The sequence below is a fragment of the Ailuropoda melanoleuca genome, chromosome 2 (assembly GCF_002007445.2).
Source record: "Ailuropoda melanoleuca isolate Jingjing chromosome 2, ASM200744v2, whole genome shotgun sequence".
NCBI classification, from domain to species: domain Eukaryota; kingdom Metazoa; phylum Chordata; class Mammalia; order Carnivora; family Ursidae; genus Ailuropoda; species Ailuropoda melanoleuca.
Genome location: NC_048219.1, coordinates 34,761,221 through 34,786,624, shown reverse-complemented (window position 1 = coordinate 34,786,624; position 25,404 = coordinate 34,761,221). Strand labels below are relative to the sequence as shown.

General features: G+C 38.9%; 1 long non-coding RNA gene across 1 annotated transcript in view; it reads left to right on the top strand.

The window, feature by feature from the left end:
• Positions 1–25,404, top strand: part of LOC109488452 — a 218,068-nt gene that overhangs the window by 172,135 nt on the left and 20,529 nt on the right. Inside the window, exons 18-23 of the long non-coding RNA XR_004623238.1 lie at positions 12,877–13,075; positions 20,140–20,226; positions 22,107–22,233; positions 23,294–23,356; positions 24,531–24,612; positions 25,099–25,152. This is a non-coding gene — a long non-coding RNA (uncharacterized LOC109488452). The remainder of the gene's footprint in view (positions 1–12,876; positions 13,076–20,139; positions 20,227–22,106; positions 22,234–23,293; positions 23,357–24,530; positions 24,613–25,098; positions 25,153–25,404) is intronic.

Genomic DNA, 25,404 nt, shown 5'->3' with positions numbered 1-25,404 from the left:
TGTTTTGTTTTTGTTTTTGTTTTCTTTCCTTTCAGCACTTTGAATATATCATCCCACTCTCCTGGCTTGCAATGTTTCCACTGAGAAGTCAGGTTTATGTGGGTTTCCTTGTATGTGAAGATCTTTTTTCTCTTACTCCTTTTAAAATTATTTGTTTTTAATTTAAACAATTTTATTATAATGTGTTTTGGAGAAGATCTCTTTGAGTTGAATTTGTTTGGGCATATATGAGTTTCATGAACTTGGATGTCAAATCTCTCCCCAGATATGTGAAGTTCTCAGCCATTATTTCTTTAAATAAACTGGAGGGGGGAGTGGGGACAGGGTAGCTGGGTGATGGGTATTAAGGAGGGTACGTATTGTGATGAGCACTGGATGTTACATGCAACTAATGAATCATTTAAAACTACATCAAAAACTAATGATGTACTCTATGTTGGCTAACAAAGCATAATAATAAAAAAAACCTTTCTTCCCATTTCCTCCTCTTTTCTGGTACTATAAAAATACATAGATTGTTTCTTTTCATGGTATTCTATAGTTCACATAGACTTTCTTTACTCTTTTTTATTCTTTTACTCTTTATTCTCTTCTGACAGGGTAATTTCAAATGATCTCTCATCTATGTCACAGATTTTTTTGTTGTGCTTAATCAAGCTTGATATTTATACTCTCCATTGTACTTTTCATTTCATTCATTGTATTCCTCAAATCCATAATTTCTGCTTCATTCTTTATGATGTTGGCCCGTCTTTTAAACTTCTTGTTTTGTTTGTGTATTGTTTTCTTGATTTTGTGGAATTGTCTTTCTGGGTTTTCTTAGCTCACTGAGTTCCCTTAAACTATTTTGAATTCTTTTTCATGCAAACCACACATCTCGATTTATTTAAGGTCAGTCACCGGAAAGCTATCTTATTCCTTTGGCATATCATATTTCCTTGATATTTCATGTTCCTTGAAGTCTTATATTGCTCTCTTTGCATGTGAAGAAGCAGTCACCTCCTCTAGTCTTTATTGACTGACATCAGGAGAGAGGTATCTTCCATCAACCCAGTTAGGAATTCTGAGACTTTCTCAAACCTTCCCAATATGCTGCTCCATACTTTTTCCTTCTTATGGGGGAATTCTTAAAATTGTGTGCCTTCTCTTGACCCTGCAGAACAGGGTCAGGTGCTGACAGCCCTCCATTTGCTCCTGGAATGGTGCTAAATGCTCAAGTTTGTGTGTTTTCTTCCAGTCCTACAGAATTAGGCCAGCTTTCTGTGCATACTCCTTAGCTATCTGCAAAGGCTTGGTCTTGTCGCTCTCAGGGGCACACACAAGGGTCCAGCCATGGGGTAGAGTGTGTGTGTGTGAGGCACACTGAATGTTGGGGGCACCCATGGGCCAGTTGGGGGGATCTATAGGCAAGATGTCCCTACTGGCTCACAGGCAGACTTCCTAGTGGAGTCTTCAATGCAATTAGTAGTACTGCATCCCTTGGATGCCCTCTGAGGGGCCTGGCTCTTGTTCTCCAGCCACCTCCTGCCACCCCCAATCCCAGTTGTGCACTACATCCCAGTATACTGGATTGGGCAAGAAAGAAGTCTATGTCTTTGGCAGCATCCTGCATAGCTTGGGAAGCCAGATGCTCATTCACATTCTCACGTGTCTTTGTGGGAGAAGTCACGGGCCTAGAAGGTCTCTTTTGGCATGGAGCTGTGCCACCTCGAGGGAGGGGTGACACAGGCAAAATGAAACTACTCCTCTTACCCTCTTCATTATGTCCAATAATGGATTTTTTTTCCCCAATGGCGTGGAATGCAATTTCTCTGTTGGACTATTGGACATCCACAAAGGCACTCTTGCCCATGGGTGATTGTCAAAATCAGTGTTCTTTGGTGGTAAGATAGTAGAAAACTCCTATTTTGCCATATCAGTGACTCATTCTCCAATAATCACCTTTCATACTCGTGATAGAGCTACGAGTGTTACATAAGTTGTGTGGCACTCACAGTGATGAGTTCCTTGGGAATGAAGATATTGTACCTCTAGGGATGATGTTATGGACTGAATTGTGTCCCACCCGAATTCATATTTTGGTGCTTTAGCCCCCAGTGTAACTATATTTGGAGATAGGGCCTTTAAGAAGGTAATTAGGGTTCAATGAAGTCACTAGGGTGGGATGCTAGTCCAGTAAGGGGTAGTGTCTTTATGAGAAGAGAGAGATGTCAGGAGCATGCATAGAGAAAAGTCCATTTGAGCACACAGCTGAGTAAAGAAGGCTCTGGAGAAACCAACCCCACCAGTGCCTTGATTCTGGATTTCCAGTCTTAAGAACTGTGAGAAAATAAGAACATGTTGTGTAAGTCACCTAGCCTATAATATTTTCCTATGGCAGCCCTAGCAGACTAATACAGATGGCATCTGGCCTCTTTTACCTTTATGGAGGCTTCAAATCATATTAGATTTGTTCTCAAAAGTTTCAATAATTCATGCCTTTTATAATGGTAAATATTCATGTTTATTTAAAGAAACAGTTGTGTAGATTAAATTAAATTGTTAGGATTCAAAAGCAGGATAGCTTTTCATAGCACAGAAGAGAGCTTGAGAAGGACATGTCTGAAAAATTAATAGGCAAGTGGGAAAATGTGCTGTAGAGAAAGTACCAAGTTTTATTTTTTTTTCCTGACACTAAATGTGAACCTGATATATTTGTTCTTTTGCACATTAATATGAGCAGCAGCAGGGCCACAGCCACATCCTGAGGACCTTTGAGAGGAATGACAATGTGTGACAAGTCATTTAACAAGCAAGAGGATCACACGTTCCCAAAAAGACATTAAAGAAATTGCACCCAGGCAAGTACATAGTATTTACTGAGCTGTACCTCTGTGCCGTGCCAGGTGCTGAGCCACTTACTAAGAGTTTTCAAAGAGTTTGTATTAATAAGTATAGCATTTTATTAATTGGGCAATTCTAGCTGTTATATCAAATAAATGCCAATATGTTAGTGGGTGAACCTAGGAGAAATTTATTTCTTGATATATTACAGTCCAAACCAGCATTCCTGTCTAGTGGGAGTCTCTTCTGTGTGGTGATTGGCAATCAGAACTTTTTTTGCTCAGTTATCCTTGAGGTCCTTTCACTTGGAAGAAGGGGGGAAAGATGGAGAAATACACTGGCTGCTTCACCACTTGGGTTCATGAGTGATGCTCTGTACTTCTTACATTTCATTGGTTAGAACTAGTTACATGGTACCATTCAAATGCATGCTTTTTCCTCAATTGTGTGGATTTGTCACTGGATGGTAGTTGTTCAGACGGGTACTACTGAGTCCCCTCTTGCACAGAGCTAGCCGTGTTACTGGTTCTCATTAATGGAGTACGAATGGAAGTGACTTATATCACATCCGGGCTGTGGTGGTTAAAAGTGGGCATCATTTTTTGCCCTGTTGTTTCCCTTCCAGTGATGATAAGGTGCTGGGGCATGGCAGGGCCCCAAAACAAAGGAACCTGGGTCGCTGGATGACCATTTAGAAATGTTTCCATTTCATTCACCATGACTACTTTCATTTTATTGCAGGGAAAGCAGAATACACTTTTATTGTGTTAAGTCTCTGAAATGTTGGGATCTCTTTGCTACAGTGGCTAAGGTTACTCTAACAAATCCACATGACCTCGTCTAGAAGCAAGAGAGGAGGGGAGATATGATCTCTGGTCATACAATCACTTCTCAATGAAAAATGTCTCAATACTTTGAAAATAGGAGTACAGCTTTGACTGTCTTCTTAGCTGACTCTGCCCAAGCACCTTTCACAGGGCCTGACATTGCTGAATGAATAAATGGCGCATAATCAAATTGATGCCTATTTGGGGGGAAGCTCTATGGAATTGGTGTAGCTATTAAAACTAGCCACAGTACTTTTTATAAACATCTTGAGTTATTTATATACATCAATTCATTTAACTCCAGTGGTAATCCAATGAGTTAGATTTCATTTTGCTGCACCCATTTATTTGTATGTTGTTTTTTCTTCTTGAACTGTGAGCTTCTTGCCTTTAGGATTAGTGTCTAACTTTTCCTTGTGTCCTTGGTGCCTGACACATAGCAGGGAGTCAGTGTCTATCGACTGAAAACACGCATGGACAGGTGGGCGGATAGATACTGGTTAGTATCTGCAAGTTCAAGTACCCAAGTGCATGTCATATAGGACTCACACGTCCGAGCTGAGAGGCAAAACAGAGTGGGAAAAGGGTTTTGGAAATAGACATGTATGCTAGGAGCTAGGCAGCTGATCTTCAGTTGGGAGAAATTCTCCAGTTGGGAGGAATTCCAGTCAATACATTGAAACACAATTAGGAATATAAATTTGGTGCTAGAGTCCAAGCAAGCGTTGAGTAAGTTTCCAGAGTTAGGGGATCTAATTGTCCTTTAGATGTTCTAGGCAAGTAGTCCTGAATCTTTTGGGCTACATATTTCTCATCTACAAAGTTGCTAATTTAGTAAAAACCATATATCTAAATGCTTAGTTGTCTAAGCTAGAAGAGCAATCAGAATTTGCTGGGTAACGTCAGCACTTTTTAAAAAAGCATCAGATGCACAGATTTAAGTTCATCTTCCTCAGTCTGGTTTATCTCATCATCAGTCTTAGAAGGTGCCCTTCTTGTGTTATATTTTAGTACTTTCTCCCTTCATCTCTCTCCCTACCTCTGCATCCTCCCTCTCCACAATGGCCACGCAAATGGTCTGTTTGATGTGTGCTCTTCTGAACCGCCTGCCCTGCCTGCTGTGTGAGGACACAGGCATTAGAACCTGGAGTCCGCTCCTCACACGACAGCGGCATGCTGCTTAGCCTCTCTGTGCCTCAGTTGCTTAATTTATATATGATTATTTGATGAATAAATAGGTTAGTATGTCCACAGCATAAAATTAGTGACTGGCATAAAGTAAGTGCTTATAAACCCTTGAAAATATATATATTGTTTATGTGTTCAAAGCAGAGATATTTATAGATCCGTAAATATCATTGAGTTTACTTTCATCGCTGTTAAGGCCTATGGGTTTTGACAAATGCTCCCTGTCATGAATCCCCCACTATAGTCCTATACGGAAGAGTTTCACTGCCCTAAATTCCTGTGCTTCACCTAATCAACCCTTCCCCTCTACAGATCCTGGTGTCCACTGATTTGTTTTCTGTCGCTCTCATTCTGCCTTTTCCAAAGTGCTATAAAAATGGAATCATAAAGTATGAAGTCTTTCAGACTGGCTCCTTTCCCGTAACAATATGCATATAAGAGTCATTGGTGGTGCGTGGCTTGATAGCTTATTCCGTCCTATCACTGACTACTCCATTGTATGAATTGGCACTGTTTGTTTACCATTCACTGACTGAAGGACACCTGGGTTGCTTCGAAGTTTTGGCAATTATGAATTAAGTTGCTAAAAGCATTTCAGTGTAGATTTTTGTGTGGACCTTGCATCTATTTTTTAAAATTAAAATTGGCTTATATTTTTATTTTCTCATCTGATTTCTGTATCAAGTGTATATTAGCTTCACAAAATGAGTAGGGTTGTTTTACCTTTTTCTATTCTTTTTTAAAAGATTTTATTTTATTTATTTGAGAGTGAGAGACAGAGATAGCAACAGAGATAGTGAGAGAGAGCACACGTGGGGAGGAGAGGGAGAAGCAGGCTTCCTGCTGAGCAAAGAGCTTGATGTGGGATGGATCCCAGGGCCCTGGGACCATGACCTGAGCCTAAAGCAGACACTTAACTGACTGAGCCACCCAGGCGCCCTTCTTTTTCTATTCTTAAAAATAGACTTGTTTAGATTGGAATATTTATTTCTTGAAAATTTAGTAGAATTCATCTGAAAATCTGTCTATGCTGTGGCTTTTTAGGTGAGCAAAGGTTTTTGGTTACTATTTCATTTTTAAAAAATGATTATCGATTCATTAAAATTTTCTAACTTCACATGTGCCAGTTTGGACATTTTATATTTTTCTCAAAACATATCAGTTTTCTGTAGGTCCTCAGAAATCTTGTTGTTTTATAAAAATCTCTATTGTATCTGAATTTATTTCTCTTTTTTCCTTCTGTGCATGTGCGTGTGTATATAGTTTCTTCTGTGTTTGGCAGTTCTTACTAGAGATTTATATTGCTAATCTTTTTTTTTAATTGTAGTTTGCTGTTTATCTGTGTTTTCTTTTTCACTTATTTCTACGCTTTATTATTTCTTTCTTGTTTCTTTGTGTTTATATTAATATTCTTTTTCTAGCTTCTTTTATTGTGGTAAAAACAGGTAGCATGACCTCTATGCTTGTAATATATTTTTAATTGTATAGTACAGTACTGTTAACTATATGCATATTGCTTTGCAATATTTAAAATTACAAAAATAGGTAACATGACATCTACCCTTTTAGCATATTTTTTATTGTTCAATACAGTACTAACTATGTGCATATTACTTTACAATATTTATAAGATGCTTACAATATTTACAGTATTGCAGATTTCCAGAACTTTTTCATCTTGCATAACTGAGACTATACTCACTGACCAGCAAGTCCCCATTTCCCGCCCCCCATCCCTTGGCAATCACCATGGTGTGAACTGCTTCTATGAGTCTGACTGCTTAGATTCCTCGTATAAGCAGAATCAGACAATACATGTCCTTCTGTGACTGGCTTTTTTCGCTTAGCATAATGTCTACAGGGTTCATCCATGGTGTAGCCTATGACAGAATTTCTTTCTTTTTTAAGGTTGAAAAATATTTCATTGTACGTTTATGTTACATTTTGCTTACCCATTTATCCCTGATGGACATTTATGTTGTTTCCACCTCTTGGCTATTGTGAATAATGCTGCAATGAACATGGAAGTGCAAATAGCCCAAGATTCTGCTTTCAGTTCTTCTGGATAAATACCCAGAAGCAGGATTGCTATATCGTGTGGTAGTTCCATTTTTAGTTTTTTGAAAAAGCTCCTTTGTGTTTTCTGTAGTGAACGCAGCATTTTAATATCCCCATCAACAGCGCACAAGGGTTCCAATCTCTTTCCACTCTTGTCAATACTTTCTTTCTCTCTTTTAAAAATAATGGCCATCCGAACAAGTGTGAGGTGCTATTTCATTGTGGTTTGATTTGAATTTCCCTGTCGATTAGTGATGTTGACTACCTTTGCATATATCTGTTGGCCAACTGTATGTCATCTTTGGAAAAATACCTATTCAAGTCCTTTGCCCACTTTGAAACAAATTATGATTATTATTTTTGCTATTGAGCTGTAGTCTTTTAGCTTATTAAATGCTTAGTTTATTTGTTGTCAGTCTTCCCTATTTTTAAAAAAGATTTATTTATTGATTTTAGAGAGAGAGTATGGAAGTGGGGGGAGAGGCAGAGGGAGAGAGAGAATCTCCAGCAGACTCCCCCCGAGCATGGAGCCCAGGACCTTGAGATCATGACCTGAGCCAAAATTAAGAGTTGGATGCTTAACTCACTGAGCCACCCAGGTGCCCCAAGTCTTCCTTATTTTTTAATTAATGTACTCAGAAACTAAAATTTCCCTTTTAAATACTTCTACAGTTGTGTCTCACAAATTTTGTCATGTTGTTCTTATATTGTTTTTCAGCTCTGAATTTTAAGTTTCTTTCTGACTTCGTATTAACTCATGGGTTACTTAGTAGTATTTTAATTATAAGGATCAAGAAATATTAAAGTTATTCTTTTGTAATTATTTATATTACAGTAGTGTTATTTTAATTATTAGATATATAGGATTATAAAGTTATCTTTTTGTGGTTTATTTATGATATTATCGTATTTATCATCTTAAATCTGTATTTGCTTGGTATAAATTTCCATCTGTTTACTTTTAACTGTTTTGTTTCTCTTCAATTTATTTAGTTAGTTTTTATTTAAATTCCAGTTAGTTACTATACCGCGTATTATCAGTTTCAGGTGTACAATATGGTGATTCAGCCGTTCCACACAACCCCAGTGCTCATGGTAACAAGTGCCTTCCTTCATCCCCGTCACCTGTTTCACCCATCTCCCCACCCACATCCCCTCAGGTAACCAGCAGTTTGTTCTCTGTAGTTAGGAGTCTGTTTCTTGGTTTGCCTCTCTCTCTCTCTGTCTCTTTTTTTCCCCCTTGTTTGTTTTGTTTCTTAAATTCCACACGAGTGAAGTCAAATGGTATTTGTCTCTCTGTCTGACTTATTTCACTTAGAACTATACTGTCTTGCTCCATCCACATCATTGCAAAGGGCAAGATTTCACTTTTTATGGCTGAGTAATATTTAAATCTATTTCTTACATTCAACGTATTGCTGGATTTAAAAAATTATTCTGAAAATCTCTATCTTTGGATTAGTCAGCTGAAGCTATTTTCATTATTATAAATAATGATAAAACTTATTTCTACTATATTATTTCTATTTCCTAGCAGTCATAAATAATGATAAAACTTATTTCTACTATATTATTTATATTTCCTAGCAGTCATATTTTCTTTTCCTGACTTTCTTCGCTTTTCTTTCCTCCCTCCCCCCTCTCTTTCCTTCTTTCTTTTCTCCCTCCTACTCCTCCTTCCTCTTTATCATGATTCCCTTTATGAACACCATACCTTTCTATGCTGGTCCAGAAGTTGTTTAGTGTTCGTACTTACATGTAAATGATAATTCAACTGGATATAAAATTTAATTCAAGTCCTTGTCCTTCAAAATAAAAATGTTATACCATTTTCTTCTTATATTCAATGTTGGTATAGAAAATTTTAATTATCAGTTTGATTCCGCTCCTGTTTTAGGCAAATTGCTTTACTCTCTGGAATTCGTTTTTTGTCCCCTTTGAGAATTGGGTGTTTTGGATCTTCTTTTTACTATATGTAGGCATATACAAATCTATTCTGTGTCAAACTCTATGATCCCTTTTAATTTGAAATATTGCAAATCTTTTTGTTTTAGCAAATTATCGGTTATTGTTCTTCAAGCATGTTTTTCCCTCCTTTTATTTCTCTCATTTATGTCTCTCATTCCTCTCATTTAATGGCATTACCACTAATACTGTTAGCTCTACCTCTCTCTTCTGTATCTCTTAACTTTTTTTCTTTTTATTTAAAATTTCTTAATACCTTCTGGGATAAGTCTTTGACTGGATCTTCTGGCCAGCCCAATCACTTTTAATTCTATATTCTGTTATTCAGCCTACCCATTGAGTTCTTTACTACAGCAATCGTGTTTTTATACCCAATACATCCACGTGATTATTTTTCATGGTCGTTTATTTCTGGTTTGTTTTCCCGTTATGCTTCTTTTCCTCTCTGTAAATATTTAATTAGACTTTTAAAAATTATTGCTCTATTTGTTTCATCTATTCTGCTGCTACTGTCATTATTGTGTCATTATTTTCCCCTATGAACTAATTTTTAGTATTCGTGCTGCCAAAGTGAGCACTTCCCCTGTGAGCTAATATTTCCTTGGAACTCTGTTACTTAGGTCACCAGTGTGCACCTAGAAGAAAGTTGACATGTGAACCTCTGCTTGTGATTTTCCAAATAATTTTCTTCGGGAGCTTGTGGTGGGGAGTTCCCCTGGAATTGTAATCCAGGCTTAACTCTGTGCTTTGTTGCCCAGCCCATGGAAGGGTCATAGAAGGGAGATGAAGAAATAAGGAGAGATACTGAATTGGAAAAAATAAAGTAAAGGGAACATTCATAGATAATATTGATCACAGTTCCAGTAGAAATAGCATGCGGACCAGATCAGACCTATATTTTGGCTGTTTACCAGTCTGATGTCCATCCCGCTTCCCATGGGAGTCTGTGAACATCTTCTCTTCCTCCCTCCCTCCCTCCTTCTCTTCCTCACTCCATCCCTCCCTCCTTCCCTTTCTCCCTTCTCCTTCCTTCCTTCCTTCCTTCCTTCCTTCCTTCCTTCCTCCCTCCCTTCCATCCATCCTTCCATCCATCCTTCCATCCATCCATCCATTCATCCATCCATCTTCCTTCCATCTTTCAGGGACCCAGAGTAATTACTGGGTCTATTTTCTTTTGCTAATTTCCATGAATCCTGCTTAGAACACTCTGTGCTTTAACCTTTTAAAATGCAATCATTTTAGAAATTAGCCAGAACATATATTCCCTGGGCTCGTTAGCTCAAAGAAATGTTTTATATGCAGGAAAAGATTAAGTTGTAATATGTTTTGTGCCGTAAGAGAAGGAAAAAACTGAATGTGTGAATCTATTGCTGGCAAATGATGCTTTTGAGTAAGATAGGGAAAGAGATTAGAAGTGAGGTTTTAAAAAAACATTGCTTTGAAAGCAGGTGTCATATACCACCTCGTTCTCCTAGTGAGTATAATTACTTGGTTTTCAGTGAAGGCTGCACTTCCTAAGTGAAAGGAGAAATGTGGAAGACATTTCAAAGAGTTTAGCTGTTTATTTTATTTATTTATCTCTTGGTTGTCTTTCCTAATCACAGAGAAACCCTTGTCTGATTAATAAACAATTTCTGGCTCTGTTTCAGAATCTGGCTGCAATGCGTTTGCTATTTGATATCTGGGAGATGTACAACATGTTCACAGTGAATTCTCCAACTGAAAACAGTAGAGTTCAAATAAAGTCAATTAATTCACAGAGTGAATGGATTGAAGCCCAGAATCGCGTGTCTTGTGGAGGCCTTTTTGATTCACTTGCCAAAAGATATCTGTTTATAAATGCATTAAATGTAACTATTTGGTACTATAGCAATTACAACCTGATGTGATTTTTTTTCTTCCTGTGTTATGGCTGATCTTAGATAATTGAGTTACATTTTACATACATTTCAAATCTTCTTTCTAACACCCTCCTTCTCCCTGTGATTCACTCACATCTTCCTGCTTTAACACAGAGATCTTTTCTCTCATTTCTTCTTGTTCCCTCCCTCACTTTCACTTTTCTCTCTTCTTCCCTTCTTGTTTCCCTCCCCCATTGTCTTCTTCCAGTTCTCTTACTATCCGTGCTTTCCTTCTTTTTTTTAAAATTTTTTTAAAAAAGATTTTATTTATTTATTCGATAGAGATAGAGACAGCCAGCGAGAGAGGGAACACAGCAGGGGAGTGGGAGAGGAAGAAGCAGGCTCATAGCAGAGGAGCCTGATGTGGGGCTCGATCCCACAACGCTGGGACCACGCCCTGAGCCGAAGGCAGATGCTTAACCGCTGTGCCACCCAGGCGTCCCCCGTGCTTTCCTTCTTTATCTTACCAACTTCCTCTTTCCTTTCTTCTTTCCCCTGCTTCCCCTTCTGCCTTCCCTCTACCAGCTTTCTCACCTGGGGTCCCTGAACCTGCTGCCTTGAAGGAGCATGAATGCAGGCTCTCTGAGCACATCAAGAGCCTTGTTCTCATGTGCTTCTGTTTCCGTACCCCCCTCGCATGGTGTGTCGGGGGTGGCTCTCAGCAATGAGTGTTCATTGTGGCTCTGGTTCTCACCTAACTTGCCTGTGTGCCTTGGTCCTGTACCTATAGGTGGGTTTTTTTGTTGTTGCTGTTTGATTTTTTTTTTTTTCCGCATTAGATTCCTCTTTTTTGGTGCCACTTCCATACTATATGTGAACCCTGGCTTACTCTTAGCCTGCATAGCTTGATAGAACATCTCTTTTTAAGTCTCGTTTTTTAATTTGGGTGCTGTCTTTGATGCAAAAAAATAACAAATCAGTATCATATTCTGAAATGTCTGGTAATCAGGATTCTGAATAAGTCTTTACTTTGACTTCAAGTATAACAACCTGCCTAGAGATTCCTGTAGCTGTGTCCTTCCCGTGATATTGCATGATACTGGGTTCCTTCTTGTACACCAGGTCCAGGCTCCGCCTTCCCTGATTCCACCCTCCCCAGCACTGGATGTTGAACTGTGGGATACTCCAGTAGAGACTGCCAGACAAGATGCCTCTGGTCATTCCTGCGCCAGCACCATCTCTTTTCCTCTTTTAGGAGATCATCCCATTCGTCTTCCTCCTACCATCTCTTACCTCCAGTCCCAGATATGTTTTCTTCCTTCAGTAGGAAGATGGACAAGAATTTGAAGCAGGAGAATAATTAACCCCTCCTTTCTCGAAATATGATTTTCTTTTGTTTTTTTAACCAACCTTAATTTTTTCCTTTATTCTTTGTTCTTTTTCCTATTAGTATTGCTTTGTCCTTTTCTTCTTAGTATTGCCTGCAAGCATCTCATCTTTCCTGGTCTTTGAACATCAGAGTTCATGATCCCTTGGGACCGTCTTCTCACCCACACCCTTTCCTGCTCTGACCTCATCTGTTCCTGCTGTTTCATAAGCCATCTTAATGGTAGTATTGCCTAGTGATTTTCTCAGTACATCTAGTTTTGTTCATTCTGTGTGCTTAATGTTAATGGACCCGTGTTCACAAATTAGTAAAATGAATATCTTTCTTGAGTGATTTTGTGAGCTTTCCATGGTATAGTGTTTGCAGAATTTCTCTGTAAAGCTTGAAGCACTAAATAATAGTGGCTAACTTTACTAAGAAAAATCTGTATTTCAGCAACTCCTTTAAGCATTTTTTTGCTTCTTTCAGAGAATCATCACAGCTTCCTGTTAGCGGAAACTGCCGTTGTCCCCATTTTATAGATGATGTAACTGGCGTTGAAGGCAGTGTATTATTTGCAGCATTAATTTGGAGGAAAAGGAACCGACTTTGTCTGATTTAAGAAAAAGTAATTTATTAGAGGAATCATCAGGTTGATTGGAAAATCAGGTTCAGAAGATGCTCACCAAAAACACTACCCAAGGTCAACCCCGGAAAATTGGTTCATAAAGGAAAACATCGCTCCTGCCAAAATAGAACTAGCAATTAGAGGACACTAGAGACCAACAGCTGGAATGTTATTTTGCAGTGGTAACCTCCAGAGGACAGGATTCTCCACGGCCCTGCTTCTTTGGTTGATGAGCTCATGTAAAGCCCATGGTGGACGCCGCTGATGGGCAGGTTCAAAGGCTCAAGTCCTGTCTGCCGAGGAGACTATAAAAGCAAGCGTTCAGCCCCTTGAGCTTCTATGGTGAGAATCATGCTGTGCTCCAACCAAGATTTATAAGGTAGGAAATATCCCAAACGTGCAGAAGGAGTTTCGATAATAAGTAAATTAAAAGTATGGCAAGTGTCCATTGCAAGAATTTGCCCAAAGTCACAACGCTAAGATGTTGAGGGAGGGTTTGCTAAGACCTAGGGATGAACCACTCTGCTGTGCCGTCTTCTGCGCTAGAAATGGGAGCGAGCGGAGAGAACTATTTAGGCAGAAGCATGGAATCCTAAAATACAAGTGGTGACAGGCTCCTTAGAGGTGATCTTGACTGGAATTCCTTTTAGACTCCCCTCATCACTCCCTTGAGACGCATTGTCTTCATTAACCCAGGTTGGGGTGATGCCGTTCCAGCAGACTGTGCTGCATAACTTTCACCACTGCTTCTTCTTCTTGGCATTGGACCTTCTGGTTTGGCATCTCTCTCTTAGATTTCTGAGTTTTGGCTTGTGTTGTGTGTTTGGCTCCAGTGACTGTTTCCCGCTAGATAACATTTCATTTTTGTAAGTATATATGTTTTTTAAACAAACATATAGTGAACTCCTCTTATCTCTCAGGCTCTTTCATGTATATTATGTTGTTTATCCTAATTAACCCTTATAACAAATTTGCAATGGAGGCACTATTCCCGTGTTCCAGATAAAGACACTGAGGTTTAGAAAGATTAATTAATTTCCCCAAATTGCCACATCTTATAAATTTATAAATGGAAGTCTGGGATTTAAAGCCAGCGTTGTCTGACATCTGAGGATGTCCTTAGTCCAACATGTCATCTCACTGTTTTTTCGGGTTACTCTACCTGACTGACCACTGGTGACAGAACAGAGTTATTTCATGCTCAGAGGGCTCCCCTTGACCCCCATTCCCTTCACCCAACACCTGACATCTTGCTTTTTTAAATCCTTTATGTTGTAAGACATGCTTAATATGTGAGTGGTGAATATCTATTTTTCATCTTCCTTTTGGATAGCAACAGGGGAAATGAGATTTTTCCAGAAGCTGTTTGAAGTAGAAAGTATAGCTTTCAGATGTGTTAATGAGAACTTCAATCCATCCACCCTTATACCATTATTAATGAAGTTAATCAGAAATGTATACATTGAACACCTACCATATTATAAACATGTTTCATCTCTTTACGGTTGTTTTTTAGTTCTACTTCTTTTTTCCCCCTCTGTTTTCTTTATTGAGATGTAATTGACATAATCTTATATTAGTCTCAGGTGTACAACATGATAATTTGATATCTGTATATTTTTGCAAAATGATTACCACAATAAATTCTAGTTAACATCCATCACCATATATAATTACAATTTTTTTCCTTGGGACGAGAATTTAATCTCTTAGCAATTCAGTTCTCTGTATTTATGGGTCTGTTTCTGGTTGGTTGGTTCATTTGTTTTGTTTTTTTGATTCCACATATAAATGAAACCACGTGGTATTTCTCTTTCTCTGTTTGATTCACTTAATATAATACCCTCTAGGTCTTTCTATGTTGTTGCAAATAGCAAGATTTCATTCTTTTTTATGGCTGAGTAATATTCCATTGTGTGTTTGTGTGTGTGTGTGTATCATATTCAAACTCCTGAAAACAAAGGAAAATAAGAAAATCTTGAAGTTAGCCAGAGAAAATAGTCACATTACATATAGGGGAAAAAAAGAATTACAGCAGACAACAAATTTCAGAAATCATGTATACTGAGAGATAATTGTGTGACATTCTTAAGCGCTGAGAACCCAAAGAGGACTTTTTTTTTTAAAGATTTTATTTATTTATGTGACAGAGACAGAGACACCCAGGGAGAGAGGGAACACAAGCAGGGGGAGTGGGAGAGGAAGAAGCAGGCTCACAGCGGAGGAGCCTGATGTGGGGCTCGATCCCACAACGCTGGGATCATGCCCCGAGCCGAAGGCAGACGCCCAACCGCTGTGCCACCCAGGTGCCCCCCAAAGAGGACTTCTAATACAACCCATAGCTGAGTAACTGAGAATAGGTTTGCTCTTTCACTGAAAACAATTAGGGAACTGGACAAAATATTTAAAATAATTTTTCATACATCGAGCAACAGGTACTGCAGAATAGTGATCTCTTAGAGAAGGAGAGAAAACTAAGGCGATTGTGCTGGCTATCTATTTGGAGGAAATTTCTGGACTGTAGTGCAGAAAGGAGAACCTCACACAGAGCATGGCATTTACACTGAGTTAACGTTATAGGGCTAAAAGTTTGGAAAGATATAAGTGTCAGGCATTTTTTAGTCAAATTATGAGAAAGGAAAGAGATCTATGGAAAGAAAATCTCCAGAAGTATGCACAGGAGTACCCTTGAGTCCTTGGCTGAATTCTAATCTGTTCAGGTCTAAAGATTGAAAAAAAAACAAATGCCATTAAGATGTAAGCTAAATAAAAAGATGCTCAGCATCACTCATCATCAGGGACATGCAAATCCAAACTACAATGAGGTTCACGTCATACCTGTCAGAATGACTAAAATCGACAACACAAGAAATAACAGATGTTGGCCTGGAAGTGGAGAAAAAAAAGAACCCTCATGCACTGTTGGTGGGAATGCAAACTGGTATAGCCATTGTGAAAACCAGTATGGTTTTTCCTTTTATTGCAAGTTATAGATACTGCATTTTTTTTTACAAATTGAAGATTTTTGATAACCCTGCATCAAGCCAGTCTATCACCACCATCTTTCCAGTGGCATTTGCTCACTTCATGTCTGTTTCATATTTTGGTAATTTTCACAATACTTCAAACTTTTATTATTATTATTATTATTATTATTATTATTATTCTATTTGTTATGGTGATCTGTCATCAGTGATCTTTGATGTTCCTGTTGTAATTGTTTTGGGATGCCATGAATCACACCCACATAAGCATGAGGAAATGGATGATAGACAAAAGAAAGAACAAGATGAAACTTCAAGAGATAAAACATGTAGTATTTGAAATTAAAAATAAATAATAAATAGAATTAGCAGATTAGAAAATGCAGAATAAAAAGTCAATGAACTTAAAATATACCAATGGAACCACAGGGAGGAAAAGGATTTAACAAATAGAGATAGACCACTACCACTCACCAAGATGGAGTAATAAGGACTAGATTTACTCTCCCATCTGAAAGAACCAAAAAACAATCCCTCCCCCCAAACAAACAAAGAAACAAACAAAAAATGCAGTGATTATCAGGAAAGGGGAAAAAATAACGTAGGCCCTATGATCTCCCTATCTTGCTGCCGTGAGAGAATTTCCAGGCCATAGTGTAGCTAATGGGAATCTACATGGAGCCCATTGGACCCCTTGAATTGAGGTGCTATATCTGAGAGTCTAGGGACACCAAGGCAGACTCATACGTCAAAGTCCTAGAGAGGAGTGAGCTTCACAGAGAGTGAACTAGAGACCTGTAGAAGCTCTCCATTGAGTAGTCTATAGATAAATCAGCTCATCCTTGTAGGGACTCTACCTGTGGATAAGGAAAGAATGTCCTGAAATGATAGTGGGAACAGTCTCTGGCACCCATGCCAGACTGGAAATAGTGCCTGTTTCTACCAGTCAGACGAAAAAAAAATCAGACCTCATGATTCACCAAGATTTGGGTTGAGCAACCAAAGAATTTGCGTTAGTGGTGGAGAGCAAATAGCTCCATCAGTAAATGCTCTGCTCTGGTCTCACTCAATAAATATCTTAAAAACAAGCTCTGAAAGGACCAAACTATTTCCAATTTCCAGCATCTAAGAAGAAAACTCACAAATTTAATAGGGTACAGAAAATATACAGCACAAAACAAGACAAATTCACAATATTTGGCATTAAAGGATACCAGGCATATGATAAAGAAGGAAAATACGACCCATAATGAGTCAAAGAAAATTAATCAATCAATAATGATTTAGAGCTAACAAAAATGCAGAACCAGCAGATAAGCATATTAAAACCATTATAACTATATTCCATATGTTCAAGAAGAGACATAGAAGATATAAAAAGGCCCAAATCATACTTCTAGAGATGAAAACTGCAATGTCTGAGATGAAAAATTATTTAATGGGATTAATGATTGATTAGACACTGCAGAAGAAAAAATTAGTAAACTTGAGTCACAGCAATAGAAACTATCAAAAGTGGAACATAGGAGGAAAAAATTTAAAAAAATAAAACATCAAGACTGTGGAACAACTTCAAGTTGCCCAATATAGTTATAATTGGATTTCCTGAAGACTAGGAAAGAGGAGGGACAGAGAAAATATTTGAAGAAATAATCACCCAAACTGTTCCAATTGAAAGAATATTATAAACCCATAGAATCAGGAAGATTAATGGATCTCAAGTGCAAACAACATAAAGTTATACCAAGGAATATCTCATTAAATAGTTCAAAGCCAGTGATAAAGAGGGGAAAAAAGCAAATGTATAGAAAGAGGTATAGAGAAATAAAGTTACAGATGACACAACATATTTCTCATGAGAAACACTGTGAGAAGACATTGAAAAACAATCTTTAAAATTTTGCAAGATGTCAGTTCTCCTAAACGAAATAAGCCAGTCAGAGAAAGACAAATTCCATGTGATTTCATCACATGATAATACCTGCTTGATATATTTGAACTTGTTTTGCAGCTTAGTAAAAAATTAAAGCATATTAGATTATTATCTAAAAAAGTAAATATATTCAGGACTAAATTAAGATAAAATTTATTGTTTGAGTGCTTAAAGAAGAATAATATAAATGCCCAAACTTTCAACCTTAGTTTTGTAATCATAAAATATGGGCCAGATTTTAGATGATCTTGAGTGATGGATAGATTCATGAAGTTCTATGAAATATTTTTCGAGGGCAGGAGAAAACCGTGATCTAGGTAATATTAAATCATATGACATTGGTGAAAGTACATTTCATGGTTTTCTGTAGAAATGGTACCCATTGTTAATAGAAAAAATGACCAGTCTTGTGTCCCGTGAATGGGGGAGGTGAGACCAAGTGTAGACACCTTTGCAATGTCACTGATGAAATATATCAAATACTGGAACAAGGGTAGTGGTGGTGGGATTGAAGAGGACTGGATGCATTTTGAACGTGTTGTAAAGATAGAATGTTCTAGAATAAAGCTTCTTGTTTTTGGCTGCTGTACCACAAATAAGAGCCATTTATCTGGCAGACAGGACGCTAAGTTTCTAGCTTCCCTTTCCTTAAGACTCCAAGTGTGTGTAGACAACCAAACCAGGGATGAGAAATTGGCTTTGTAGAAAAAGGCTTGAGATTGCTTTGACTTTCCGACCAAGCCAGAGGGTTTGTCCAAACCTTGAGGTTTAGCTTAGAAAGTTGGGGCGCCTGGGTGGTTGGGGCACCTGGGTGGCTCAGTCGTTAAGCGTCTGCCATCGGCCCAGGATGTGATCCCAGCGTTCTGGGATTGAGCCCCACATCAGGCTCCATGCTCTGCTGGGAGCCTGCTTCTTCCTCTCCCACTCCCCCTGCTTGTGTTCCCACTCTCGCTGGCTGTCTCTCTCTGTCAAATAAATAAATAAAATCTTTAAAAAAAAAAAAAGAAAGAAAGTTTAACAATCATGTGGAAGATGTTAAACTGGGTGTATGCGGGTATTTGAACAGTTGCTAGGGTTAGGGTGTCTCAGTTGCAAGTCTGATCTCAAGGACCTCACAGCTCAGTAGGGACAGCAAACTCTAGCCAAAGATGATTTCAATACACTGTCCCATGTACCAAACCCATGGGCTGTGGGGCTACAGGTAAAGCTTCCTAGCTGGTACTGGCAGGAAAATTAAAGAAAGCTTTTAAGACTATGTGCCTGAAAATGCTAAGCCGAGTTCTCCAGTGAAGAAAATGGGAAAGGATGCCTCATGGGAATTCTGTTGGAAGGAGGCGTTAGTTAGTCCCTGGAAGACACTCATAGAAACAGTTGTTTGGTACTGTAATTTTTTTTAGCTTTTGCACTTCCCCCCTTGAACTGGTAAAAACACTGGTATTTTCAGAGGTGTTCATAGATGTTGTATTTAAAAAAGAAACAAGCAAAACACCACCTACACACAAGGATTGAGCAATTAAATGTATTTTTAATTACAGATTTTCTTGGAGCGTTTGATTTACTAGTGTGAATTGCTGTTATTCAAGATGAATGTAAATACAGTGTAGCATTTTCCAGACTTATCTGACCACAGAACACTTTTTTTTTTTTTTGTAAAACCCCAATAAACATCTCAAATATGTTTTCTGGGAACAGTTTAGGAAACATTATTGTATGCTATTTGTTTCTTAGCTTTTCTTTTGGCATCTGTCAAGGTTATTGAAGAGATATGTTCCTATTCAACTTCTCCTGATTCTCATTCAAGCTCTTTCTCAAATGACCAAAATGTCATGCTGAATTGGTTTCAGACTTCCGATAGGAGAAAACCTATCATTTCCCCACAATATTGCAGCAATCGTACAACGGCCTGGATCTGATTAGTCTGCCCAGTGGCACAGCCTCCTTAGGGCCAGGCCAGGGCCTCAGGGCATCCCAAGCAGACACCAAGATAGAACTCAGTCTCCTCAGGGCCCAGCCAGCACCTGTATCTCAAAGTCTCAGATGCCACCCACATAGCGCACTTGGCCTCCCCCAGGCCCACTATAGAGCTTTATTGGAAAGGAATCTGGGTAGCCAACACCACATGAAGGGCCTTGACATTTGTCCTCTTGCAGCTCAAAATCTTCCTCGAGGGGCTGAACAAACTTGCAAGTGCCCATTAATGCCCATTTATTGCCTAATGACTGACTCTGAGGTTCTGTGTTATTTACTTCCCATGACATAGACGATTAGCGTCCTTAGCAGATAAACTAAAGATTAAAATTTGTCCAGGTTCTTAGGTGGCAAAACTGGCACCCAGACCAGGCGTAAATGACCCCAAAGCCTGTACTCTTCAATGCCCACCCTCCATTGTTGTTTGGTGGGAAATCCGCAAGGCCAGCTGACAGTTAAGTCTCGGTTTTTCGAGAGTATCCTCTTCCCTCTCCCCACTTGAATGCCTCACTGCATAGTTCAGAATGTCTTTATTTTTCTTTTCTTTTCCCTTTTTAGAAAAGGACAAGCTCCACAAAATCCCCTAGAGGATTCCTCACATCATCCCTGATCCAAATTCTAAGTGAAGAAGCCTTTTGAGGTTTGGTGAGTGTTTTCAGCACCACACTAAGATGTACCCTGTAAACTCTGTGTGTGGGATGGAGGTCCCCAGGCACACATTCAGGACATCGATAAAGCACTCTGCTGCGGAAACCCCGCGAACAGTATCCTCTTACAATCTCTATATACTGCTTCTCAGATATTCCAAAATTTAACTAAAATAATTACTTTATTGGATGGCTAGTAGCATTACACACTTGATGAAAACCATGTCTGCGCACTACTTTGCATGTTGTCATAACTTAGTTTATTATTATTTCTGACGATAATAATAATTTCTGATGGTATGAATGAATACATTCTTTATGTTTTTCTAGTCAAAATCTCCTGCTGTTAATCAGTTCCCTCTGAGGATTTCACATCTAGTTTTGATTCCCATGCCATATCCCTAGGATTAAAAAAACCCACAAAAGATGTAGTTTTAATTTGATCATGAAGGTTACTGTTTGAATGGATTTTTTAGACTTCAGTCATGCTGGTTATTTAAATTGACTCAGACAGTATAAACCAGGCTCCCTGATGTTCCAGAGCCTTCAAGGGTCAGTGGCTTCTGGCAGGTGTCCCAAAGTCCTCTATTTGGCCTTGAGTCAAGCTCCAACACACCTGGTCTTCAGAATTATGTGCATGGTCGTAGGATCTTAATAAAGAATATCCCAGCCTAAAGCCAGGGTACCTATGGCTATGAACTGCTCTTGAATAAACGTTCTCCCTGTCATTCTTTTTTGGGATCCTGTAGCCTTTTCATAGATCTTGGTCTTTTGCAGTCATACAGGCTTCTGCTGGTTGAGTGACCTGTTTGTATCCGATATTTTGAATTTCTTTTATTCTCATGGTATACCTACCATGAGTTGGGTATCATCAACTCCCTTTTATAGATGATGAAACTGTGACTAGAACAAGTGGTTTACTCATTAGCTGACTCACTCATTAACTGACTCACTCATTAACTGCTATTAAATGATATAACTAAGGTTTAAACCTGCATTTATCATGTATATGCAATATTTATTCTGAACATAAATTGAGCATTTACTATACTCTAATCACTGTTCTGTTAGGTTGAATCACATGAAATTGCTGATCTTTCACCTAAAAACAGTAATTTTATATGGTTTAACCTAACATTTGTCTCATTTGATCTTAGCAATAGCTTTATGAAGCAACTGCTGTTAACGTCATTTTATGAGAGAGCAAATGGAAGCTTAGCTAGGTTATACAATATGCACAGGGTTAAACAGTCAATAAGTAGTGTGCTTTTTTCTTTTTCTTTTTTCTTCACCAGGCGAATTCTTCTTCACTATGAACTGGTGACTAGGAGGAAGTGATGTGACATTTTTATTGTCCCCGGTGGTGGCAGTTTTGAGTTAGTTAGTTCGCTGACTGCATTCAGTGTATTGAGCACACGCTGTGTGTGAGAGTCATATATGCCCAAGCTTCGAGGGAACAGTGAGGTGGGAAATGAAGCTGGCTATTCCAGATTTGGGTTGAAAAAAAAGCCATCTGAGATAGATTTCCTTTAGTGCTTATGTAGGTGGATCTTGAAGACTTTTTCTAAAGGATTCAGAAATTGGTTATTATTGGAACAGCATGTAGCCTTTCAAAGTTTTTATGTCTAAAGTAACTATGCCCTCAGGATAGCATGACTGCCCTGTTTGGATAGTGTGAGGTTCTGGGGTATTGGTTGCCCAGTCATGCTTGCTGTTCCCTCCACCGGCAATGCCCAATTCCTAAGCACAAATCTTTTCAATCTTAGCTCAGTGGTCACATTCTTCAGAAGGCCGATTTTTTCCAGCTATAAATGAATTGTCCCTTATTTTGGTTCTCACTGCATTTTATTTCCACTTTTCATTTGTCTTCTCTCTTAGGTTCATCTGCTTACCCCTCCGTCTATTGTTTGCAATACACCTGTAAAGTTCTAGTCACTGTTATAGGCCCCGAGGATACCGAGATGCAGAGACATGGTTCCTCCTCCAAGACCTAGTAGAGGGACAGGTAAGTAAACAGAATATTTCAATTAACTATCATTCTCTATTTTTATTCCAGCTTAACACATCTGAAAGTTGCATTCCTATCATAAGGGCTCATGATGGCTGTGATTCTGGTAGTTGGTGAGGACTGGTGGGAGGGAAAAGGGAGAAAAGAGAAGCAATGTGCTCCCCTCACCCCAGAATGAGATGGGGACACATGATGCAGGTCTCTTCAGTCCAGCCTCGTCGGGCGCGGATTAGTGTGAGATGTGAGTACAGGCGTTAGTGCCACAGAGAAGGACTATGTTCCCACTGCACGTGGTGCATCCATGAGGGTGGTATAGGGAAGACTTGTGGGAGCTGATGTTTGAATCAAATCATGACGATGAGTTCACTTGGTGAGTACAGGAGGGAAGGAGGCCAGGTAGAGGGAGGGGGTAACACCTGAAAAGACCTGGTGGTAAAAGACGCAGGGTGTGTGTGTGTGTGAGTGTGTGTGTGAGTGTGAGTGTGTGTGTGTGTGAGTGTGTGTGTGCATGTAAGAAGTCTGGCATGGCTATGTCAGAGGGCAATGTGGACAAGAATTGAATGGTCAAGAGCAGTGTCCAGATAATGGCATTTTTTAAAAGTCACGCTTAATGATTTGCAGAATGGGAACTATGTATGTACCTTATATCCGTCATTAGACTGTGATCTACCTGAGGGCAGAGATTTTAATGCTGTCCTATCCTAGTATGCCAGACTCCTAGAACATTCTAGGTGCTTCAGAATTGCATTACATTGTAGCTATAGCTTGGATATCATCTCTTGTCTTTCATTCTGGGCTGGCCAGCTTGTCAGGGCTGTGCATTCCAGGAGGACATTGCTAGTTCCTGGGGGACACCGGGGACAGAGAGGCACTTGGCTGGAAGTGAGAGGGTCTATTTGGAAGAAATAACTTCAATCCATTATCACAACGACACTTAAATACAGCATTCCTTCTCTGAATGGTATCTGTTCCTGTTTACTTTCTTCCTTGTAGCATCGAGCTGGGCTGCATTTGCTATTTAGGCATAATTACTATTTTATTATTATTTTTTTCACAGTTAAGTGGAGCATTTGAGCACAGCTGAATTGCTGGGAGCCTCGGTGGAAGAAATCTATTAGTGGTATGGCTTGAAACAATACACAAAAGGCCCCTGCGTGTGGTCTGCCCTCCACGCTTTCAACTTCCTTATGTGGAACAATAAATCTCCAAGTCAGCTAGAATGCAGAGACTCCCATCCAACGAGAGGAGAGCTGCATTTTTATCTTTTATTCATTGGCAGGAACATTAGCTGTAGGAGGTATTCAAATCACACTTTTATTTAAACAAACACAGCTGGATCGCAGCCTCTTAATATAGCAGTTCTCTAATGAAAAATAACAACATAGTATTTATCTCTTTTCTTTTGTGTGACTCTCAATTTGCTAAAATTAGGCAGACTTCAATCCCATACAAAATTGGCATGTTTTCATGACCAGAGCTCATCGCAACTAACTGCAAAATTATAATGGGGATGTAATTATAGGAGGGCATGTGAAATACACATCCTTTTGCTGCTGTAAGCTATATGGGGTTATACAATTATGTTGTAATAACATCATTTATCTTAAAGGAGTCAGACAGCTGACTTCATTTATTTAACTTGAGCACTCCAATTATGTGCTGTGTCAGTTTAACATAAATGTCTTGCCCAAAGAACACGGTGTAGTAATAATGGTAATAGCAATAATAATAATAATAACACACATTTGTATAGGGCTCTATGGAGCACAAAGCATTTTTACAATTGTGATCTTGCTGGGACCTCCTCACTGCTCTGTAGGGCAAGCCCCAGACCTGTGATTCCATGTGCCCCATTTTACTGGTGAGAAAAATGAGGTCCAGAGAGGTGAAGCGAAGCGGTCAAGATTGCACAGTTCATAAGTGGTGAAATAAGAGCTTAAAACTCAGGTCTCCTGACTTGATGTTTGGGGATCATTCTTCTGCTTTCACCAGTAGGACCAGGTTTTGGACAGTGTGACATGTTCATTCTCATCTCTTATCATGTTTTATCTCACGACCATTTTCTAAGGCATGTAGAGCAGTCTGTGCTGGTGGGAATCACAGGGATTAATCCTGTGACCTTGGACAAATTAAATGATTTTTAGATCCTAGATTCCTTCTCAGAAACAACAACAACAACAACAAATAATCCCTCCTGAGCAGATGAGCGGAGTTGTTATGAGAATTAGTGAGAAAATCCTTGTAAAGTACATGGGTAGGTGCTCAGAAAACAGTGTTGTTCTCTTTCCCTGCAGGACAAGAACAAATTCTTTCATTTTACAAGGGATGGAATTGCCATACGCTTTGCTTGACTGACTTGCCTAACTCACCAAGCTGGTAAGTGTCAGGGCAGTGACTGAAATTAATGTCCTCCTCTTTCCAATCTACCTATCATTATTTTTAATCATATTGAAATGTATTTAATGTCCTCTATCATCTTTCAGCTTTAATATTTATTTATTTATAAAATTTACTTGCTTAAATACCCAAAGATGGAATAAAATGCTTGTCCTTTGTTTGAACAAACATCTTAGGGTTCTTTGCTTGAGTGGGAGAAGCCAAAAGGGTAGCAAGAGCAGGATTTGGAGTCAGAAAGCTGTGTTGAGCTTCTGGCAGCAGTGATGATTTCTCTCAGCCCGGGGTTAGCTCATTGATAAATGTTATTTCATTCTGAGCTTCCTGAAGGAAACCTGAAGTTCAGTGAGAGAAAAAATACCTGTAAAATAATGGACTTTGTTTACCCCATACTAGGAAGCTTAGCACATGATTTAACAAAGACCTTCTCATTTAACCTCAGAGGATGATGTCTTTCCTGTTTAACAGGCAAGGAAATGGAGATTAAAAGATTTACCAAAGAATGATAAGATCTCTATTTTGGTGAGTTCTACTTAGTGGTTTGGGGGACTTCGTTTTCAAGTTTCCTGAATAAATAGTTAAATGGGAGTCAGTGGGTGGGGTCTGTTTGGATGCCTCCAATTTACAAAATACCAAGTTTTATAAGCTTTATCATGATTCCTAGAGGAACCATCTAAAGACAGGATCTCTATAACATCAGTGTTTCTAACTGAGCCAGGAAGGCTGGAGTTTCTTAACTTAGGAAGCCTTTGCTTAGTGAAGTCACTCCAAGTG